Source organism: Saccopteryx bilineata, chromosome 2 (assembly GCF_036850765.1).
Source record: "Saccopteryx bilineata isolate mSacBil1 chromosome 2, mSacBil1_pri_phased_curated, whole genome shotgun sequence".
Taxonomy (NCBI): Eukaryota; Metazoa; Chordata; class Mammalia; order Chiroptera; family Emballonuridae; genus Saccopteryx; species Saccopteryx bilineata.
This window is the reverse complement of record NC_089491.1, coordinates 259,199,646-259,222,830: the sequence shown is the minus strand read 5'-3', so window position 1 is coordinate 259,222,830 and position 23,185 is coordinate 259,199,646. Positions and strand designations below refer to the sequence as shown.

General features: G+C 39.8%; 1 long non-coding RNA gene across 2 annotated transcripts in view; it reads left to right on the top strand.

Moving 5' to 3' along the window:
* The window catches only part of LOC136325605 (uncharacterized), a 42,364-nt gene that overhangs the window by 10,044 nt on the left and 9,135 nt on the right, over positions 1-23,185 (top strand). For both annotated transcript variants that reach the window (XR_010729284.1, XR_010729283.1), the window contains exon 2: positions 11,423-12,176. This is a non-coding gene — a long non-coding RNA (uncharacterized lncRNA). The remainder of the gene's footprint in view (positions 1-11,422; positions 12,177-23,185) is intronic.

Sequence of the window (23,185 nt, the reverse complement as noted above, 5' to 3'; positions counted from 1 at the left end):
CTCCCCACTCTATTCCCACTCAGCACAGGGCTCTGGGTAAGGCTCAGTCAGTCAGAGCTGCTAGCATAATCAGGCGGGCTTTCCGCCCACTCAAAGACCTCTGGCTCTGCCACTCTGTCCGATAACACAGGCGGGCGCCCACTTCCGGGGCGCTTGGAGGAAACTCTCATTCACTATCTGCGCGCGCAGACCAGGATATCCGGCCAGCAGTCGCACGCTCTGAGTGAAACCCCCAACCGCATGGAAAAGTTGCAGCGTTGGAATTCGCTCTCGCTCCGTCCCGTGCGCGGCTTTTGCAAGGCGCTGGGGCGGCCCGAGATTCTGCTTTTGCCCACACAAAGGCCCCTGACTCTGCCCCTCTGTGCGATAACACGGGCGCGCACTGCCGAGGCACTCGGAGGAATCACTCACTTCCTATCTGCGTGCGCACACCAGGATATGAGGCTGGCCGCGTTTCCCTCTGAGTGAAACCCTCACCAGCACGGAAAATTTCCACCGTTGGAATTAGTTCTTGCTCCCTCCCATGCGCGGCTTTCCCAGGGCGCTGGGGCTGCCCAGAGATTCTGCTTTCGGCCCACAGAAAGGCCTCTGACCCTGCCTCTCTGTGGGGTAACACGGACACCCACTTCCGGGGCTTAGGAAGAAATCTCTCGCCCACTAACTGCGCGCATGCCGACCAGGAGAACGGGTAAAATGGCTGCCCCGCTTGTCTTTCTTTCTTTGGGTTTGGCGCGAGTTTTAGCTTGTATTGCCCGTCTTGCCACAGGATCAGTTTTTCCTCGGCTAGCATCTCCGTGCCACAGCCTGGTTCGGCCCTTTGTGCCGCAGCCTGGATGTATTCACCCCCTTTGCCCGCCTCAGTTTCTATATTCACAGTTACCAGAGAAAGCCGCCCTGTTTAGGTTAGTGAGGAAGGCGGAGCATTTCTTACTCCCTATTTCCTTCGGGGTTTGGTTATATATTTAGCCAATTTTTCACTCGACCATACCTTCGGGTGTATTGCGAAGCTCTGGAGGCTCCAAGTATAGGTTTTTCTGTTTCTGGTTGAAGATCTTGTTGAGTTTTGGGGGAGATTTATCAGTATCGCTTCCTACTCCGCCATTACTCTGACGTCATCCCAAGATCCAACTTCTTTTTTAAGCCTCATGTCTCTTTCAACCCTCAACAAAGGTAACCTTCACACACAAGGTGTCCAGTTAAATTTAATCTACAAGCCTCATACAACCATCAGTCTTAGTACATCTCTTGTATTTAGTTCTGGAGTAAAGAGCTCATTGAGTTAAGAATGATGATAAATTTTACTGACACAAACTGAAAGAGAACACAAACAATGTTTGGAATTCTTACTTTACACACTAGTTGATAATTGTAGTCAAATTTAAACTGTTCTTTAAATATACTGTAATTGAGTTCACCCTCCCCTTGGTTTTCTAAAGAGGCGTTCTTAACATGGGATTCAAAGGTCTTTTGGTGCGTGCACCCAGAGAATTTGTGAACTGCTGAAATTACATACATAATTTCATATTAATGTACCCTTTTCTGGGGGAGTGGTCTATAGTTTTCATTTGCCTTGCTTACTCTGCGTTTTGCCATCCTATTTATCTTTTCCCCATTCAAGAATTATCTTGAGACTATTTTATGAAAACTAGCAATATCTCCAAGAATGCTTTAATTTTGTTAAATACTAGTGTAATGGTCATAATATTGTGCCACTGTGGGAGAGACAGGATTGAGCTTTGCAGTAGAAAGCTCTTGGCCTGAATCCTGGCTGTGCTGCTTGCTGGCTGTATACCTTGAATGAATTAATCAGAAACACAATTTTATTCACCTCTAAAAGGGAACTACAAATATGTACAGAGAGAGGGTATTGTGAGAAATAAAAGATATGAAGTATATAAAGCACCTGTTTCTGTTATCCTTCTAAATTTATTATTATTTTTAATCAGGCCATTAGATTGGCTGAACTGTGTACTCCACAGTGGGCAGCAGCTGAAATTTTTGTGTAGTTCTTTCAGCCTTATCTGGTCTCCTTGGAATCTTCTCTTTACATATATACTTTATGGATTAACCAAAAATTGGGGCAGTGTTTATATTTGCAGATACTCCTTGCTCTCTTCCTTGTAGTATTTTCCTCCTCACCAGATGCTACATTTGCCCTAAAATCTTTTCCTCTGACACAAGAAAGTAAAATAGAGATTTTCTATCTGAGATAGAAAATGGATTGGGCTTGCGCAAAGTAGAAAATGAAGCATTCAAACCCAGTGCTCAGTCCTCCACTGTGGTATCTTCCTGGTTTTGATTGCTTTCCAGTGCTTATTTATTTATTTATTTATTTATTTATTTATTTATTTTTTGTATTTTTCTGAAGCTGGAAACAGGGAGAGACAGTCAGACAGAGTCCCGCATGCGCCTGACCGGGATCCACCCGGCACGCCCACCAGGGGCCACGCTCACCGGGGGGCGATGCTCTGCCCCTCCAGGGGGTCGCTCTGCCACAACCAGAGCCACTCTAGCGCCTGGGGCAGAGGCCAAGGAGCCATCCCCAGCGCCCGGGCCATCTTTGCTCCAATGGAGCCTTGGCTGCGGGAGGGGAAGAGAGAGACAGAGAGGAAGGAGGGGGGGTGGAGAAGCAAATGGGCGCTTCCCCTATGTGCCCTGGCCGGGAATCGAACCCGGGTCCCCTGCACGCCAGGCCGACGCTCTACCGCTGAGCCTACGGGCCAGGGCTGCTTTCCAGTGCTTTTAGGTAGTTGTGTTTTTTGTTTGTTTGTTTGTTTTGCATTTTTCCGAAGCTGGAAACGGGGAGGCAGTCAGACTCCCGCATGCGCCCAACCGGGATCCACCCGGCATGCCCACCAGGGGGCGATGCTCTGCCCCTCTGGGGCATCGCTCTGTTGCATCCAGAGCCATTCGAGCACCTGAGGTATAGGCCACAGAGCCATCCTCAGCGCCCGGGCCAGCTTTGCTCCAATGGAGCCTTGGCTGAAGGAGGGGAAGAGAGAGAGAGGAAGGAGAGGGGGAGGGGTGGAGAAGCAGATGGGCGCTTCTCCTGTGTGCCCTGGCCAGGAATCAAACCCGGGACTCCTGCACATCAGGCCGACGCTCTACCACTGAGCCAACTGGCCAGGGCCTAGTTGTGTGTTTTTTGTTTTGAGTTTTCTTTTGTTTTTTGTTTTAGTATTTTGTCCAGATTTTATAGGTGTATATGTGGATTTGTTATTCTACTGTGAGTTACTTGGCCATGATTACAAGCAAAATCTCTGGGCTCTTATTAATGCATGATTTTTATATACACTCATGTGAGGAGAGCAGTCTTACATGGGCCCTCATGAGTCCCTATTTTAAGACATGAATTAGGTTACAGGGTTAAGTGACATTAGCCATGACTTTACCCCAGGCTTTAGCTGTTATATTTGGAAGTAGGAACCCTTCATTAGTTAGATCAGGTGGAGGTATTCCTCCAAACTGTGTAATGAGGTATACTGCAAACTTATGGGCCAGTAGTTTCAACAAATCCTGTTTCATATTCATGTAGAACCCAACAAGGGAAAGGCCCATTTTGTGTGGTCAGTAAATGTGAAATTATTACGATAAACAGCTTCAGTCCTTGTAAATGATTCAAAGTAAAAAGTAATTTATACTAGTGATGGATTTGGGTATGCCCAAAGAAAAGAAAATTGCCTACATTATTAGGAAGTTCAAGATACATAACCATCTGTGACTTGATGGAGTGGGGTGTAATATAAAGATGTATGATGCCATTTGTAAAACTAATTTCTCTTTCCATTTAATCTCTTGTTGCCTAAGAAAAGTCAGCTAGTAATTAAGTTACCATTTTGGTGTTGCTTATAAATGTTGTTGCCTTCATTAAATTTCACACTTGTGAAAAGGAGCTATTAAGAGACAGCCTAAGGTAACACTTCTGAATAGCTAACTTTGTTAAAAATATGTTTCTAAATTTCTTGCAATAAAATGTAATTGCATTTTGTATTCACTTGCTAGAATCTTCTCACATATTATCTATTAGACATAAGACTTGGTGCAAGAGGAAACATTCTGTTAAACTGGAGCAATTCAGTGACTTTTGGGGTGCCAATCCTCCATGCATTCAGAAATCCATCTATAACTTTTGATTCTGCAGTGCACCCTTCAAATCCTTAGGTTTAGCAGTATTTTTTTAATCTTTTTTTTAAATCTTTTATTTATTGATTTTTAGAGAGAGGGGAGAGAGAAAGAGGGGGGGGGGAGCAGGAAGCATCAACTCTCATATGTGCCTTGACCAGGCAAGCCCAGGGTTTCGAACCGGCAACCTCAGTGTTCCAGGTCGACGCCTTATCCCACTGCGCCACCACAGGTCAGGCCGGTTTAGCAGTATTTTTGATCTGCCTTTCCACTGTTGGGAAATTACAATAGGGAAATCACTGTTGGAAAGTGAAAATACTGTTTCGATTTGCAGTTGGTTGAATCTGCAGATACCAAACCAATACATTCAAAGGGCCAACTCTATTCATTGAAAAAAATCCTAGCATATGTTGGACCCTCACATTTCAAGCCTGTGTTGTTCAAGGGTCGACTGTACTCTTCTAATGGACGTTGGTATTTTTTACTAGCTTTTGCTATAACCAAACAATGCTGTCAGGCAAAGCCACTTCATATATGTAGGATAAATTCCAGGAAATAGAATAGCTGGATAAAATGAAAGGTACAGACATATTTAATTGTTTAATTTTAAAGAGTATTAAACTGCAATCAATAGGGATTATACCAGTTTATACTCTTACCACTGATGTATGGGGTGACACTTTCTCTGTAGCTTTTCCAACAAAATGTGTTACCAAGTTTTTGGATTTTTACAAATGATCTTTTTTAAATTTAATTCTTCAGTTAGTTTTCTATTAAGTTAGTGTTTGGTGATATGAGTTACAAATATTTTTCCAATTATGTTTTGAGTTTTTTTCGTTTTTTTCTATTGAGAAATTTTTTATTTTTTTATGTTAAATTTCATCATAAATAGGAGTCCACATACTATGTGGTCAAGTAATCTCTGACAAAGAAGTAAGAACATAAAATGGAGAAATGACAGTCTCTTAATAAGTGGTGCTGGGAAAACTAGACAGATGCATGCAAAATAAATGAAACTGGATCACTCTTATACTATATACAAAAATAAACTCAAAATATATCAAAGACCTAAATGTAAGACCTGTAACCATAGAAAACCTAGATGAAAACATAGTAAACTCTTTGACATCAGTCTTAGCAGTACCTTTTTGGATATGTCCTCTTGAACAAGAGAAACAAAAGCGAAAATAAGCAAATGGAACTATATCAAACTAAAAAGCTTCTGCACAGTGACTGAGTATGATACCGCAAACTTTGTACTTCTTTCTTAAGATTGCTTTCTCGGCCCTGGCCGGTTGGCTCAGCGGTAGAAGGTCGGCCTGGCGTGCAGGAGTCCTGGGTTTGATTCCTGGCCAGGGCACACAGGAGAAGTGCCCATCTGCTTCTCCACCCCTCCCCCTCTCCTTCCTCTCTGTCTCTCTCTTCCCCTCCCGTACCCGAGGTTCCATTGGAGCAAAGATTGCCTGGGCGCTGAGGATGGCCCTGTGGCCTCTGCCTCAGGCGTTCGAATGGCTCTGGATGCAACAGAGCGATGCCCCAGAGGGGCAGAGCATCGCCCCCTGGTGGGCATGCCGGGTGGATCCCGGTCAGGCGCATGCGGGAGTCTGTCTGACTGCCTCCCTGTTTCCAGCTTCGGAAAAATGAAAAAAAAAAAAAGATTGCTTTCTCTGTATTCATGGTCTTTTGAGGTTCCATATACATTTTAGGATTACTTTTTCTGGTTGTGAGAATATCATTGCTATTTTGATAGGGATTGCACTGAATCTGTAAATTGATTTGGGTAGTATGGACATTGTTACTATATTAATTGTTTCAATTTATAAGCATGGTATGTCCATCCACTTATTTGCATTCTCTTCAATTTCTTTCTTTGATGTCATACAGTTTTCAGAGTACAGGTCTTTTACCTCTTTGATTAAATTTATCATAAGTATTTTATTCGTTTTGATGCACTTGTAAGTGGGATTTTCTTAATTTTTGTATATTAATTGTGTGTCCTCTACTGGATTCATCTATTCTGATAATTTTTTGATGGAGTCCTTAAGGTTTTTTTCTTATATAGTATCATGTCCTCTGCAAATAGTGACAGTTTTACTTCTTTCCATTCGAATGCCTTTTCTTTTTCTGGTCTGATTGCTGTGGCTAGGACTCCCAATACTACATTGAATAATGGTGAAAGTGGGCATTCTTATCTTGTTCCTGATCTTAGAGGAAAAAGCTTTCAGCTTTTCACCATTGAATATGATGTGAGCTATAGGTGTTACACATACCTTTATTATGTTGCAGTAAGTTCCCTCTATAACCACTTTGTTGAGTTTTTATTATAAATGGATGAACTTTGTCAGATGTTTTTCTGCATTTATTCAGATGATCATATGGTTTTTCTCCTTGGGGTTTTGTTTAGTATATCACAGTGGTTTTCACCCTGAGCATAAGAGAATTCGATGAAGATCTATAATATTCATACAACATCAGGGTGGTTAACTCCTTTGCAGACTGGTGCAAAATTACTGGCAGACAACCATTTTTACATTTCTGAAATATTCCACTTGATCATGGGTATAAGCTTTTTAATGAATTATTAAATTTGGTTTACTAGAATGTTTTTGAGAGTTTTTATATCTGTATTCATCAAGAATATTGTCGCCTGACCTGTGGTGGCGCAGTGGATAAAGCATCAACCTGGAAATGCTGAGGTCGCCGGTTCGAAACCCTGGGCTTGCCTAGTCAAGGCACATATGGGAGTTGATGCTTCCAGTTCCTTCCCCCTTCTCTCTCTCTGTCTCTCTTTCTCCTCTCTAAAAATGAATAAATAAAATTTTTAAAAAATTAAAAAAAAAGAATATTGTCATCTTTTTTTGTAGTATGTTTCTCTGGTTTTGGTATTGGTAATGCTGGACTCACAGAATGAGTTTAGGAGCATTCCTTCTTATTCAGATTTTTTTGAAATAATTTGAGGAGGATATGTATTCTTTTTAAGATTTTTAAAATTCATTTTAGAGAGGAAAGGGGGGGAGAGAGAGAGAGAGAGAGAAAGAGAAAAGGGGGAAGAAGCAAGAAGCAGCAACTCCTGTATGTGCCTTGACCAGGCAAGCCCAGAGTTTTGAACCAGTGTCCTTAGCATTCCAGGTTAACGCTTTATCTACTGTGCTACCACAGGTCAGGCCATGCATTTTTTTAATTATTTATTTATTTATGGTAGAGACAGAGTCAGAGAGAGGGACAGATAGGGATAGACAGACAGGAAGGGAGAGAAATGAGAAACATCAATTCTTCGTTGCGGTTCCTTAGTTGTTCATTGATTGATTTCTCATATGTGCCTTGACCAGGGGGCTATAGCAGACTGAGGGACCCCCTAGTCAAGCCAGCGACCTTGGGTTCAAGCTGGTGAGCTTTGCTCAAACCTGATGAGCCCGCGCTCAAGCTGGCGACCTCGGGGTCTCAAACCTGGGTCCTCCGCGTCTCAGTCCGACGCTCTATCCACTGCACCACCGCCTGGTCAGGCCGTATTAATTTTTTAAATGTTTGGTAGAATTTACCTGTGAAGCCATTTGACCCTGAACTTTTGTTTGTTAGTTAATTTTTTTTAATTGCTTCCATTTTTTTACTAGTAATCAGTCTGTTCATATTATGTTTCTTCATGGTTCATTCTTAGAAGATTGTATGTTTCTAGAAATTTATCTATTTCTTCTACGTTGTTCAGTTTGTTGGCATATAATTGTCCATAGTATTCTTTAATGGTCTTTTGTAGTTCTTTGGTGTTGATTCTAACCTATTTCATGTTTTTTTCAATCACTGGTCCGTGGACCAGTCAAGAAATTTTGTGCTGATCCATGAAAGGGATCATCACCTGCATGCTGTATGAAGATGACAGACCCAGTGATCTTAGTCAAATTTGCTTATGCTCAAGGATATTTCTGCCTTAGCATTCCCTGAGATGATTCTCTTATTTTCACTGTTCCCAAGTGAGTAAAGGTTGAAAACCACTGACCTATTTAATTTCTGATTTTATTCATTTGGGCTCTTTTTTCTTGTTGAAGAAAACTTTTTTTTTTTTTAGTAAAGGATTGTCAATATTGTTTATCCTTTCATATATTCTTCCTTCCACTTTTTCTAGTTCTTTTAGGTGTGAAGTTATTTATTTGAGATTTTTGTTTGTTTTTTGAGGTAGGCTTGTTTGTATAGCTATGAACTTCCCTCTTGGAACTGCTTTTGTTGCATTTCATAAATTTTTTTTTTTGACAGAGAGAGGGACAGATAAGGACAGACAGGAAGGGAGAGAGATGAGAAGCATCAATTCTTCATTGCAGGGCCTTAGTTGTTCATTGATTGCTTTCTTATATGTGCCTTGACCAGGGTGCTACAGCAGACCGAGTGACCCCTTGCTCAAGCCAGCAACTTTTGGGCCCAAGATAGCGACCATGGGGTCATGTCTATGATCCCACACTCAAGCTGGTGAGCCAGTGCTTAAGTCGTTGACCTCAGGGTTTAGAACCTGGGTCCTACACGTGCCAATCCGACGCTCTATCCACTGCCCCACCACCTGGTCAGGCTGCATTTCATAAATTTTGAGTTGTGTTTTCATTTTTCTCAGCGTATATTTGGATTTCCTCAATTCAATTGTTTAATTGCATGTTTGTATATGTAATAGTTTTTCATTATCATTTTCCAGGCAAAATTACCTGTTATTAGACTTGGATAATAGTGGATAAAATAGGATTAAGGTAACATTTTGATTTAGTAATATTTTATCTTTCTACATATGCATTTATAAACATAATTTGATTCACGGAAAAAGAGTATATAATTATTTCTTAGGGCGATGTTTTATGTCTTTTTCATGATCAGTTGAGGAACAATTCTCAATTTAAGTAAAATCTACTTAATGTGAATTGTGGAAATGCTTGGCAAATCCAGAGTGCTTTTCAAGTTAAGAAATTTAGAATATTCTGATGTTCTTTAAGTCATACAGAATGTGCTTGTTGGCAAATTATTCTATGATATAATACTCTAAAGAAGAGATTCAGTGCTTATCTGGAAAATAAAAGGGAAATATTTGACACTGTTAATCATATTCTAATCCTAATGAATTAAAACTTTTTATATGTCATTTTAATATTCAGCCAAATTTTCAGAAAATGTAGAAATGCTATTCATTGTTATTTTGCCCTTTAAAAAAAAACCCAACTTTATTTTAATGTAAGATATTAGAACTGTAGTAATTAGATTTCTTTCAGGGTAATAAACCACTAAAGTTTATGAGTCACATTCACAGAAAGCCCACTCAGTTCCACCATTTCCTTTTATCAGTTCATTCTACAATGAACATAAAATCCTCTGCCTGGAGTTCAGAGCACAGCAAGGGAAAGAGGGAAAAGCCAGAACAGAAAATCCAGAAAATAATAAGTGAGAAATATTCAGTAACTTTTTGATCCTCAAGCTCATGACAAATGTCCAGTGCTGAGTGTACTGCTGGGAACAGCAGAACTTGGCTGTGGTGAGACTTCTTCACAGTGACTTAGTAACTAGTCTCTGGTCTCAAGGATTCAGAGACTCCCCATATTTGTTTTCTGGAAATCATCCCAAATCCTTCTTAGTTGTTAAAAAAATTAACAGCAAAGATTAAAGAGGATGTGTGGGAGGATTCTCCTTTTCATTCCTTGGTGCATGGGGTGGTTGGTGGAAGCCTCTTGAAGGACCACAGGCCAAAACTGAGTACAGAGAGCGATGTCACTTGTTGCTGGTGTGGACTCTAGAGTTTGTCAGTGGGAAGAACGCTACACTGCTCTGTTCCATCCCTACTTAGAGAAGACCTTGGGAAAAAGCTGTGGCAGAAGCTGTGTGAATGATCACAAACCACAGTCTGACAAAACCCTCTAGTGTATGTAACTCATTTTCTTTCTTTGCCCTCTTCATTACTTGACTCTTATTTTTGTCTTTTGTGGATTTTATTCTGTACTTTTATTGATAATGTCTCAAAATCTTTTTGGAAGTTAAAGAATACATATGTATATATGAATATTTCTGCATGTATTATTGTAACAATATCCAAACTGATATGCATATAAAAACAGGTTTTATGATTTATAGAAAGCATTTTGCAAATCTTATTGCATGTGGATTTTATTTCAAAATAATTCTTTGATAACAGGTTATCAAAGAAAAAAGCCATTGTTTGCAACTTATTTTTCAAAAAGGACTTGCTAAATACCAGATGCTCTTTTGTTCCCAGGAAATTGTATAAAAACACATCCTTCTGTAGAAACCACAACTTCCCTCTGTGAATTCTACAAGTTTGAAAGGTCCTATATGCAATTCTGTATGTGTCAGAACCTGGGTAGGAATGGGGTATAGAGGATTGGGACTTGGGATGATCTCAGAAAGCAATCTGTCATCTACTTGATCAGTTGTGAAGTTATTGGCATTTTTAGAACCCTGCACGCATAAGCACTTTACTGATTTTTAAATGAAGATTAAAATTAACCTAAAAAATTTAAAAGCCAAAGTGAGCAGCAACAAGCATTTATTTGATATAAAGAATTGCAATCGGGACACAGATTTCGTCACAAACCCAAATTACAATTATTGATTGACTTACGACCTATGCAACTTACAACCATTTGACTTTACTACCACAATCGCTAGCCAGACTGCTCCACGTCTGCCAGCGCAAGCATTGCCCAGCTGGGCGTACGACAGTGCAGACCAGCTTCCGGCAGCACTACCACCTCCGCGTGCACCATTTCAACTGTTATCCCAGACTCGGTACAACAATTTGTATTTTGTGTCTTGGATATTTTTCATCAAACCCCTCCCAAGATGTCCACCAAGAGGAAATTGTCTGCAAATATTAAACCAGTTGTACTGGTAATGCAGTGTTTTACTTAAATCTGAAAAATGTAAAAATAAGAAACAAAATGGTGTAGAGATGATACAAATGGCATAAAATGAACAAAGAAAATTATGATATATAACAATAATGAAAGAAAATTATGATAATAAATGACTTAAAGATTTTTATAACATCATTTCACAGTACTGTACATATAGCCTACTCAACTTACAACCAAATTGTGTTATGACCGGTCTGTCGGAACCAATTGTGGTCGTAAGTTGAGCACTAGCTGTATGTCCCAATTATGTACGGGGTGAAGGCAAGGGAAGTTTATAAGAAAGGGAAGGGAGATAATTACATGAATAGAATGTACGGATTTCTGTACGTACTATAAGCTAAGTTATTCTTTAGCTGTATGTGATGGTGCTGATTCTAAAGAATGTCCTTAAATTTTTGTCTTCTTAGGTGGCGCAATGGATAGAGCGTTGGACTGGGATGTGGAGGACCCAGGTTCAAGACCCCGAGGGCACCAGCTTGAGCACTGGCTCAAGCAAAGGGTCACTCAGTCTTCTGTAGCCCCCGGGTCAAGGCATATATGAGAAATCAATCAATAAACAACTAAGGAATCGCAACGAAGAATTGATATTTCTCATCTCTCTCCCTTCCTGTCTGTCCCTCTCTCTGACTCTCTCTGCCTCTGCCACAAAAAAAAAAAAAAAAAAAAAAAAGAAAAATTTTGTTTTCTTAGTATGTCTGCAAACAGTTGATTGGAATACAGTGTTAGTTTGGCCCAGTCAAAGGTTATTTTGCCCAGTTCAAACATTCAAAGGCTCCACAAGGAGCAAGACCTGCAAGGCAATCTCTGGGATGGCAGCTCCAACTCCATTTTGAACTGGCTTCATTCATATGTTTTTTTTCCAAAGATTAGGAAAGAAATGCCTCTACCCTGTTACCTGTAATGGGAAACTTTAGACTCTCATTCTATATGCCTCATCTGATATGTATGCATGTGTGTAAAAATATAATTTTTGGTTGGTAAATTAATCTTTTTAAATTTATTTATTGATTTTAGAGAGAGAGGAGGAGGAGAGAGAGAGAGAGAGGGAGAGAGAGACAGGAACATCAAGCTGTTCCTGCATTTGCTCTAACCAGGGATCAAACCAGCAACCTTTGCACATCGAGACAACGCTTCACCCAACCAAGTTATCTGGCCAGGGCGGTAAGTTAACTTTTTTTTTATGAAGTTGAATATGTGTAGCTGTCTACAACTATGTGGCAAATATCCTATATACTATTGCTTGTCAACGCAGGTTGATAATAGCCATCCCACTCAGTCTTTCAAGATATATTAAAGCTTTACCAGCTATTCAAATCTGGATGAAGAATCAACTTGGTCAGGTTCCAGATGAAATTGATAGCCTTTGCTACGTGTCAGAATTAGCCAAATGTTTGGAAATTATTCATTAATACAGTGAAAGTTTATCTGATATTAGCTGCATAGAGATTGCAAGTGTTTTTTATTTTAACCAATTTGGATGGAATTGTTTCAGCTTATATTAATAACATTTTTCAGTAAAAAGTTTTAGACATAAAGAAAAGAAAATAACATAATGAAAACCCATGTCTACTATCTGTCCTAGGAAGTAAAATATTATAAATACAGTTGAAACTGCTGGGTGTATTCCTTCCATACCTGCCCTGTAAATGTGCTATTATAATTCTCATGCATATCTACAATATAATAGATGATTTTTACTCACCATTATTGATGGGGTTTATCCATGTTGCGATGTATAGCTCTAGTTCATTCTTTTTCATTGTTATGCTATATCGTCAGTCTCTTCTTGGTGGGTATTTAAGTTAATTTTAACATTTTGTTGTAATAATACCATATGGCATTCCAATAGGTCCCCTTGTACACTTGCATATGTTTTTTCTAGAATATTTATGAGTTAAATTGCTGAGTCACAAGGTATAAACATCTTCCATAATTGTTCTCAAATTACTTCCCAAAATATTTATACAGTTCACAGGCCAGTTGTGTTGTAAAATGTCTTTCAGTTTGGGTTTGATGTTTCCTCATGATTAGATTCAGGTTGTATATCTTTGGCAGGAATATCACAAAAGTAAATGCTGTGATCTTCTCAGTGTATCCAATAAGGACCTTCATTATAAAGTGGCACATGATTCCAATTTGTCCAATTTTTGGTCACTTTGTTAAAGTGGTGTCTGCCAGGCTTCCCTATGTTAAGTTATACTTTTTCTCTTTGTAATTGGAAAATATGTTGTGGTAAAGTACTCTGAAACAATGTAAATATCCCATTCTCCACACCCACTTCCAGCCATATTGGATTAACAGGGTCCAGACTTCCCCAAAAGTCTTAAACAATAACAAAAATCTGACAGAATATAGGAAACAGTAGTTCTGAAACCTTGGATGCTAGGCAATGCTAGCTACTGACCTCTCAAGTGAGGTGAGCCCCATGATTGCCCAACTTCTGCCTGGAGAGAGTTTCCCGGCCTAATCAGAGGGCAGGGGAACTCATACAAGCTCAGTGTGGTCTTTGTGAGTTGAGGTTGAGGATTTGGGAGGTCAAGTGGCTAGAATTCACAAGATGGAATATCAGAGAGGAGAGAGTTACATAGAGCTCTGGAGATCTACAAAGAGTTCTCAAGTCTTTAACACTTTTGTGAGGAAACTAGCTGAGACTGGGGACAAAACCACCATAATGAACAGACAGAACAATGTGTGGAGCTCACAGGGATGAGAATAATTAATGTTTCCACCAGCCAGAATGGAGAGACTTCATAATAATACGTGCAAGGCATTGGGTAGATTCTCAATGTGGTCACCTCAGTGGTGGAGTTGACTTGGCCTTGGACTATGGACTGCTCAAGTCCTAACCTAACAAAGCTTAAAAGCAAGCCCCGAAAGGGTCAAACAGTTTCCAAGTAACCATGTCCCAGACCGGTGTAAGTTAGTGTCCAGCATCTAAGCAGTAATTACCAGGGATGCAAAGTAGGAAAATAACCTTTACTGAGGAGAAAATTCTTTCAAAACTGACAAGAACACAGACAATAGAATTAAAGAAACAAGGACAGTAAAACAGCAATTATAAGGTATACTTAATATTTTCCAGAAGATGAGGCCACGAGCTTGATAAGGAGTAACAAAAAATTTTTAAAAAATGATAATTTCCACAGATGGAAACTGTCTTGTTCCTCATCAAACTTTCAATCTATTCATCTTTTAATATCAGTGTAGACTTACCATTTCCTTTTTTATTCAATGCAGTATAATTTACTATTAGTGTCATTTATTTTGCTATTCAAATTGTACTTGATCTGGCCGGTGGGAGCCCGTATAAATTGTTATCTGTGTACTTTTGACATGTCCCAGTCTTTGTGCACTTTTTAACTTTCTGATACACAAAATATTCTACCCCTGGAATCGGCTATTTTTCAGAGAATCCTGGTTCCTTTTAATGAAAAACAGTATTTAGAAGCCAAAATCTGAGTGTTAGGCATTTCATTCCTCTTGGGATGTTGCTGCTGCCAGGCCCGCCCAGTCAGAGGAATATATCTATATGTCTATCAATCAGTTGCTGGATGTAAGCCATGAGTTTACATCAATACTGCCAGTTCCAGACCGATACCATTTTGGTTCATTCCACCTTTCCATATTTGTAACTCCATTTCCAACAGTTAGAAACCTTACTCCCATTATCCTTATATTAATTTGTGTATTTGTGTAATCCCACTGTATGTAACATATCTTTGTTGCCATTGCCACTGCTGCCCACCCACTCAGGGCCAGCACACCACATGCACACTAACTACATGGGGCCATCATCACCACTCCGTGTGGTCGTCTTCAGCCAGCCTGTCCTGGACATCCTGCTCGGCCTTCCCCAGCCCTCAAGGGCGCACTCCTCCCCTGATGGAACTGTTATCTCCCTGGGCCACCATGCTCCTCCCTCTATTTGAATACCTGTCTTGCTCAGAGCCACCCCAGGCTTTTGTTCTGAATGTTTTGGGAGGGCAAAGAGGAGGGAGAGAGCTTTTTGATATGCAGAGGTTAATTTCCTTTCTGATATATGATTTTTTGTGTCCTATTGAGAAACGTTTTCTTTGAAATCATAAAAGTATTCTTTCATAAAGTTTATAAAAGTTGTTTTCACATTCAAGGCTTTAATTCACCTGGAATTGATTTTTGTGTATGGTTAGAAGTAGGGACCCAGTTATTTTTTATTTTGAGATGGATGTTTATTATGAAATGAGTTCTAGCAGTATTATTAAATAGTTCATATTTTGATCTATGAACTATCTAAGAAACTGATCTGCAGTTTTACTACAAATTTTTATAAATCACAGGTCTAATTCTGAGCTTTCTCTTTCATTAGTCTGGGTCTACTTCTGTGCTAATCTTGACCACACTTCCTATTTGCCATACCTTTTCATCCAGCCAGGGTCCAATCAGGAAAACAAACCTCTTTTAAGTATTTCAAGCAAGAACGGATTGAGTGTGGAGAATTGGGCATTTACAGAAGCAGTGGCAGGACTGGAGGTATAAAGGTGCAGGAAATGACTGCTACCTCTCAGATTTGCCACCAACTTTCAGGGAGTCAGGAAGGTGCAGAAACTACAGAAAAATCTCTGGGAATTGTCACCAACTGATTATTAGGCTGGTGATTTATAGCAAACACCTGAAGGATCCTGCAAAGTCTCACATCTGCTAAAGTCCATTAGGGATTTGCCCATTCTTGACAAAGGAACAAAAAAATATACTTTTGCATCTCTTCTGCCTTCAAATTTTGTGTGAGTGCTTTTCATACAAATCTAACCAGAAACCTGCTAGCAGGGCCTGGGGAAATGTAGCTCCTGGCACCCAGCCCTGTGAATTAGAGGAGGGTAGGGAAGGGGCATGAGGGTGTGAACAGGCTTTCTGGCACAAGCTCTTATTAGTCTCATTATCTGATATTCATTCATGTTACACGTATCAGTTCATTTCTTATTATTGCGTAGTAGTTTGTTCATGAACTAAACCAAAATTTGATTATCCATTCACTTGCTGATAGCCTTTGGGGTTCTTTCCAGTTGGGGTCTACTATCTATTAATAAAGCAACTATGAATATTCTTGTATGAGTCTCTCAGGGGGAATCTGTTTTCATTTTTCATGGGCAAATATATACTTAGACATAGAATTGAGTGAGTGTATGGTAAGTTTTATGAAAAACTGACATTTTTCCAAGGTGGTTGTGTCATTTTTACACTCTCACTCACAAGGTTTGAGAGTTCTAGTTGTTCTGTATACTCACCAACATTTGATATGGTCAGTCTTTTTTTTTTTTTTTTTTTTTTTCTTTCTGAAGCTGGAAACGGGGAGAGACAGTCAGATAGACTCCCGCATGCGCCCGACCAGGATCCACCGGGCATGCCCACCAGGGGCGATGCTCTGCCCCTCCAGGGGATCACTCTGCCCCTCCAGGGGATCACTCTGCCGCGACCAGAGCCACTCTAGCACCTGGGGCAGAGGCCAAGGAGCCATCCCCAGCGCCCGGGCCATCTTTGCTCCAATGGAGCCTTGGCTGCGGGAGGGGAAGAGAGAGAAAGAGAGGAAGGAGGGGGGGGGGGTGGAGAAGCAAATGGGCGCTTCCCCTATGTGCCCTGGCCGGGAATCGAACCCCGGTCCCCCGCACGCCAGGCTGACGCTCTACCGCTGAGCCAACCGGCCAGGGCCTGGTCAGTCTTTTTAATTTAGTCATTCTAAAGGTAGGAAGTGCATTACGGAGCACATTTTCACTTGCTTGTTGATGATTTCTATATCTCCCTTTGTGAGGTTTCTGTTCAAATCATTTGCCTTTATTTTATTGTTTGATGTTTATTATTGAGTTGCAGGCATTTTACATATATATATATATATACACACATATATATATATATATATTATAGATACAGGTCTTTTATCAGGTAAAGGTACCATGAAAAAGTATCATGAATACGTTCTAGGTTCTGCTTTTCTTTTCATATTCTTAGTGATGTCTTTTGAAGAGCAGATGGTTTTAATTTTGAGATTTCAGTTTATTAACTTTTCTTATATGGTTAGTGTTTTTTGTGTCTTAAGAAATCTTTGCCTGACTGAAGGTCAAAGAGATATTCTCTTATGTATGAACTTTATAATTTCAGCTTTTATGTCTAGGTTTATGATCCATCTTGTATTAATTTTTGAGTGTGGTTTGAGGTAACCATTGAGGTTTTTTCACCTTAAATGATATGTAGTTGTTTTCGTACCACATACTGAAAATATTGTCCTTTTCCCAATGAATTTGTTTGGCACCCTTTATTGAAAATCGGTTGACCATATTATGTCTGGGCTCTTTTTGTCTCCATATATTTATAGGCTCTCCTGTACCCACTGATATGCTTGTTTATATGCTAAAATCACATTCTTAAGGGTAGCTTTAAAGTCATGAGGTCAACCTTTTTTCCTACCAAGATTTTCATTGTAATCATGTTAATGCTGTAGATAAATTTGGGGAGAATTAACATCTTAACAGTATTGGATATTCCATCCATGAACGCAGTATCTCTTTCCATTTGTGTCTTTAACGTTTCTCAGCGTGCTTTTGTAGTTTTCAATGTAAAAATTTTATCTGACCTTTAATTTATTCTAAGTATTTTTCTTCAACTTTGAGGTATAATAGGCATGTTATGAACTGCACACATTTTAACTATACAGTACAGTGTGTTTTAATTATTTTATGCTTATTGACATAATGGTAAAGAGAGTTTTAATTTTGTTTTCCAGTATTTGTGCTTATAGAAACGTTTTTACATTTGGTTCTGATGTCTCTTAAAATTCTTTTATTCTTGAAGAGTACCTAGACTCTATTTTTTCCACTCAGTATTGAACTTAAGAGACCAGACCAGTCCACTATACATATAAATAAATTACAATTTTATTAAAATAAAAATTTAGACCCTAACTCAGTAGCCATATTTTTGTTGCTTGGTAGCCATACATGCCTATTGAACAGCACAGATTTTCATTGCTGCAGAAGTTGTACTGAAAAGCACTGTATGGAGTGGTGGGTGGCCTCATCCTCTGCATTTGCCTTATTGTTTTCTCATGGGGTTGTGTAATTTATTCTAATCTCTGTGTTTACAGTAAATTGAAAGTTATATGCATATATTTAAAAGCTTAAGTGCATATTAAGCTTTTAGTTCAAGACTACCTCATTAAGTGATGCTGTATCCTTTGTACTGTATGCAAATAACTTAAGAATTGACCCCTAGATTTTGCAGCATGGATGTAGCTATTGGTCTTGTGTTGGAGGCAAAAACATGGTAGACCAGTGAGAAGCTTTGGTCTGAAAGAAAAACAAAGAAATGAAGTGTTGGCTGGATGAGGACATGGGGCTAATTTGAAAGATTGCCACACGTTTGTGCTGATAGGGATGATTCATCTGAGAGGAAAACTCTGACAATGCAGGAAAGAAAGGGGATAGTTACTGACACTGTCCTTCAGGGGGCAAGTGGAGGTGTTGGTGTGAAGAGCCCAGACAGTTCCACCCCTAGTACTAGAAGGGCAGGCCAAGCCTCAGCTTGGCCTGAGAAGGAACTTCTCTTCTGACTGATTCTGTTATTTATACCTGAGTGTTTTAAGGCCATAAAAGGGCACTGTAATAACCTTTCATGGTATGGCCTCAGACTTCCATATTTTGTGTGTTCTTCTATTTTTTGATATCATATATCATTCATATATACATTAAAGATATACACAAATATCTTTATTTCTTTACTGTCATTTGTCTTCAGCTTACCTGACTCTACATCCTCCCTCCCTACTCCAGATCTAACTTACTTCTGTTCTACCATAGGCTCAGACACCCACAATTAAAGCCATTAAATGTAAAGGGAAAAAAACCATTTAAGTTACCCCAAGTGGCAAGTAATTGAACATGGAACTGTAGAGTGGTCTGAAACTTTCTTTCTCAAGGGGCCTTTGCATCTCTTTTTTTCTTCTTTCTCTACTGCTGGTGTCCTCTGTTCATAGTTTTTGCACCTCTGCAGTGCTGACCTGCACATGCCCATGCTGGGCTCACTGACCTCTGTTTCCACCAAAAGTTTTTGGCTTTCACTTAACCTGCTAAGACTTGATCTAGTCAAAATTCCTGGGTTGAATTTATGAGAAAAGGAATGTGATTGCAGGGACTCTACCTAAACATTTGACCTCCCACAGGGTTGGTTGCCCTGCTCTGGCCTAGTCACCTGCAGCCAGGAGAGTAGGTCCTTCCCATTAAAACACAACTGACTCTGTAAGCGATCTTGTCCCTCAGGGCTGGGCCAAGGCAATTCTTGGAACAGGCCATGGGGGCCAGGGCATGGTAATTGGCATTCTCTTCAGGCTGTGTGACTGTGTGTGGTATAGGAGAGAATGGCATCTTATGAAGGGAAGTGCACCAGTTTTATTTTATGAACTTTTCAAAACTTACTATAACTGTCTGCTTATTTATTGGCTATATTCTATTTACTAAAACAAACACTTTTGAAATAAGAACCGTCTCTTTTTGCATTTTTGCTTCAAAAAGAAAATGGCTATACTTTAGAAAGCTCTGTATAAAAAGTAAAAAAAAAAAAAAAAAAGACTGGCAAAATGCTGCCAGGTTGGTTAGAAATCAAAATTCACTTACCTGTCCCAGTTAACTAACAAGGTAAACTCTGAGTTCTATTCCCAGGATCTAGTTATTTTAGAATTGCAAAAACTTTTTATTTAATATAAATATATTGAGAATATTTATATCTTAAAGAATAGTATTGTTCCCTGTAGCCTAAATGCACAATTGCTACAAATTTAATAAATATCTTGAGATTGGATGTAAATCCATTTGAGAGGCAAAATGTTTCCTTAATGCTGACATGCCCTTTAATGTATGTGGACCCAGATGTTTTGGCCTCATTTGCTGGAATGGATGCAGCATTAGCCTGTCAGTTCCCCTCTGTTTGTGCCACTATTTAGTATTATTAGAGACTGTAAACAAGCATACTCATTGGGAAAGTTGAAGAAAGGTTTAAATTGAGAAAAGTAAAAAAAAGAGAAAAGTACCAGGATTCAAGATGGCTGCAGATTAGGTGGAAGCTACACATACTTCCTACTGGCGCCAAACCGGATTGACAGCTGAATTATAGAGCAGTCAGCATGAATGACCAACTTGAAAGACAGCTAAACAGGAGTATTATATCCAAGGATTTATAAAAGAAGCTACATAGAGACTGTTAAGAAGGGTGGAGATGTAGAGATAGCTGGTTCCTGTACCCGCTGAGAGACTGGAGAGAGATCTCAGCTGAAGTTGCCTTCTGAGAAGTCTGCATGCAGGTTGGCTCTGCTGTGCTCTCTCGGGCTCTCCTCCTGGCAAACATGAGGGTCCAGACAGAGACACATGCTCGTTAGTGACACATGACCACTTTGTACTGCAAAGAAACCTAGGAAGTGTGGAATGTGTACAGAAAGCAATTCAGATATATCACTTAAAACCGAGGGAACTCATGCTTTAATAGACACTGAAATCACAAAGGAAGGCCAAGTGCCTTAGCAATCTCAATAAAAATATGAAGTTCTTTTTACATGATAAATTTCATAATATAAAAAGTTTAATGCCATCTGGAAACTGAAATTTACAAAAATGTCCACATAGGCCAAAGATGGCTAACACTGCATACAAGGGGTGTGAGTGCCAAGTGGGAAAGGGGTCTAAGGAAGGGAGAGGTGACCGTATGTGTCCTTACATGGAACATCTTTGAAGGATCTGGCACAGACAAGGGCCCAGTTCACAAACCACATGTACAATCATTTTAGATAAAACAACAAAATATGTGATGAAATATTATACAGTTTTCACTTTTTGCCTACTTACTAAAAGTAAACCAGATTATTGCATGGTATTTTTTCCAACTTGAACTGAAACTAACAAAGTGACAGTTCTCCTTGTGGTGAGAGGTGATGGGACAGGCAGGCACTGTACTGGGAGACTTGCTACAATGATCACCTGCAGTCGCTAGGACACAAGATCAGGATAGGGACAGTGTGTGCAGCACCTGGTGTCCTGCTGAGACCCAGCTAGCATCAATGTGGACCATGGTTTTTTCAAATGGGATGGAGGTGTGAATTTTTTTCATTTTACTACACACTAATGTGGATCAAAATGTAAATTTTAGTAGCTAATTGTGTCTTGGTATTTGACTTAAGTTAAAATTGGCAAAGTAGTTGAGTAGTTCACTGATGAGCATTAAGGTAGAGCTACTACTACCATGCTTTGTGGTCATACCAAGGTTTCTAGGAAAGGGAGATTTTATTGCTTGTGTTCGGTATATTTGCATCTGATGGGATACAGTAGGGGAGGGCATTCCAATTTCCTGAGCTGAAAATAATTGTATCCAATGGTATCTGCATATGGAGAAGAAGAAAAAATTTTTTTTAATTTTACCCACATTCATTGACTCCTTCCCAAGTGGAGCAAAGAGCCAGAGACTATGGGGGAGTCATACGCTTCTATCCATGTGGCTTGGGGTTCTCATGCATGCCAATCAGTTTTGTCCAAAATCTGACACTTCCTTCCTCTAGTTGTAGAAACAACAGATCATTCTAATTGTTTTCTGTTCTCTGTACCAGGAGTCAGCAAACTTTCTTAAAAGGCCAGGTATTTAGATATTTTAAGCTTTACGGGCCAAGAGGCAAAGTGAAGACTATTTATACAGAGGTATTTAAATAACTATTTAAAAATGTAAAATCTATTCCTAGCTCATGGCTATAAAAAGCCAGGCCTCTGAGCAGATTTAGCCTGTGGGTTGTAGTTTGCCAACTCCTGATCTGTACAAAGAAATCTGTGAATTATATCATCCCACATAATTTTTAAGTGCATACTTTTTTCAGTGTAGCCTAAAAAATCCACTCAGATTTTATATCCATTTCACTCCTGAAAATACCAAGACTGACAGTTAACATAAAGAAGTGATGACTTCTACAGTGATTTTTAGTTTGGTCCTATTATTTCATCATCTTAGCTTTTTTTCATTGAAGCTTATATCTAGAACAACAAAAACACACATACCATTTGGCTTTTCAACATGAAACCTAAAACAACAATGTACATAGGACTAAAACCAGATTAGGGTCCACGAGTCCTTGTAGCTGGCTTGCTGACCATGCAAAGTGGCCCTAGTGGTAGAGGGGGTGCGCTAGAGGTGGTCAGACAGGGCAGCACCCTCATCTTCATGGATGGAGCGCAGACGCAGGCTTTTCCTCCAGGGCTCCTTGGCACTTGGGAAAGAGGCTGAGATTTGCTGAGAAAGGAACAGCCCAACTATCTACATATGAGTTAAAATTTGAGGTTTAGTTTTCATTATTGAGGACCTGATTTTGCTATCTAATGCACAGTGTTATAAAGGTGGCTTTCATTTACTACACTAGTACTTTTATTACCATTTTCCCCCTACTGACATAAAGACAACCTCATAATTGCTTGTTTCTTTATAAAGTATTTCTCTACCAGTGTTGGATCAGGGTTAGATGGGGCATCCTTATTGTTTGCTTTTGTCAACATAACTTGGATTAAATGCAAAAACCTCTATGACATAGCAGAGAATAATAACACGAATTGAACAACTGTTATCTGTTCCTCTTTTCTGAGTACACTGAGGAACAGGGCAGGTGGTCAGTGCCTGTTTATAAAGTGAGATCCTACCCAAGGTTAAAAACTCCCCCTGGGGGTCTTGATGTTAGTGTCCCTCCTGCCAGGCCCCTCGAGTCCACTCATGTGTTGCTGGTGTTCCAGGCCAAGCCCACCTTTGTGTAATATACATATACCCTCACAGTGAGGGCAGGCTTTTAATTTTAGAATTATCTAAGAGAGCCTTCTTTAAATTCTCCAACTAAATTTAGCACTAATATGATTTTCACCATTTCTTTATTCAAATATGTTAATGGTTGCCCCTTCTTATTCTTTTGTCTCCTCCTAGCTGGCAACCCTTTCTGTGCTGTCACGGCTGTAGGGAAAGTCCACTTTGTTTTCTGTGACAACACTGAGGGATATCTAGTTCCCTGTTCACTATTTGGATGTAAATCCCAACAAAGGCCCTGCTTCTCAGGCTATGACATTAAAGCCTCTGTGGGAGGGGAGGGGGCTTGTCCTTCAGACGCAGGAGCAAGGGGCGCTGAGTCATAGCTAAGA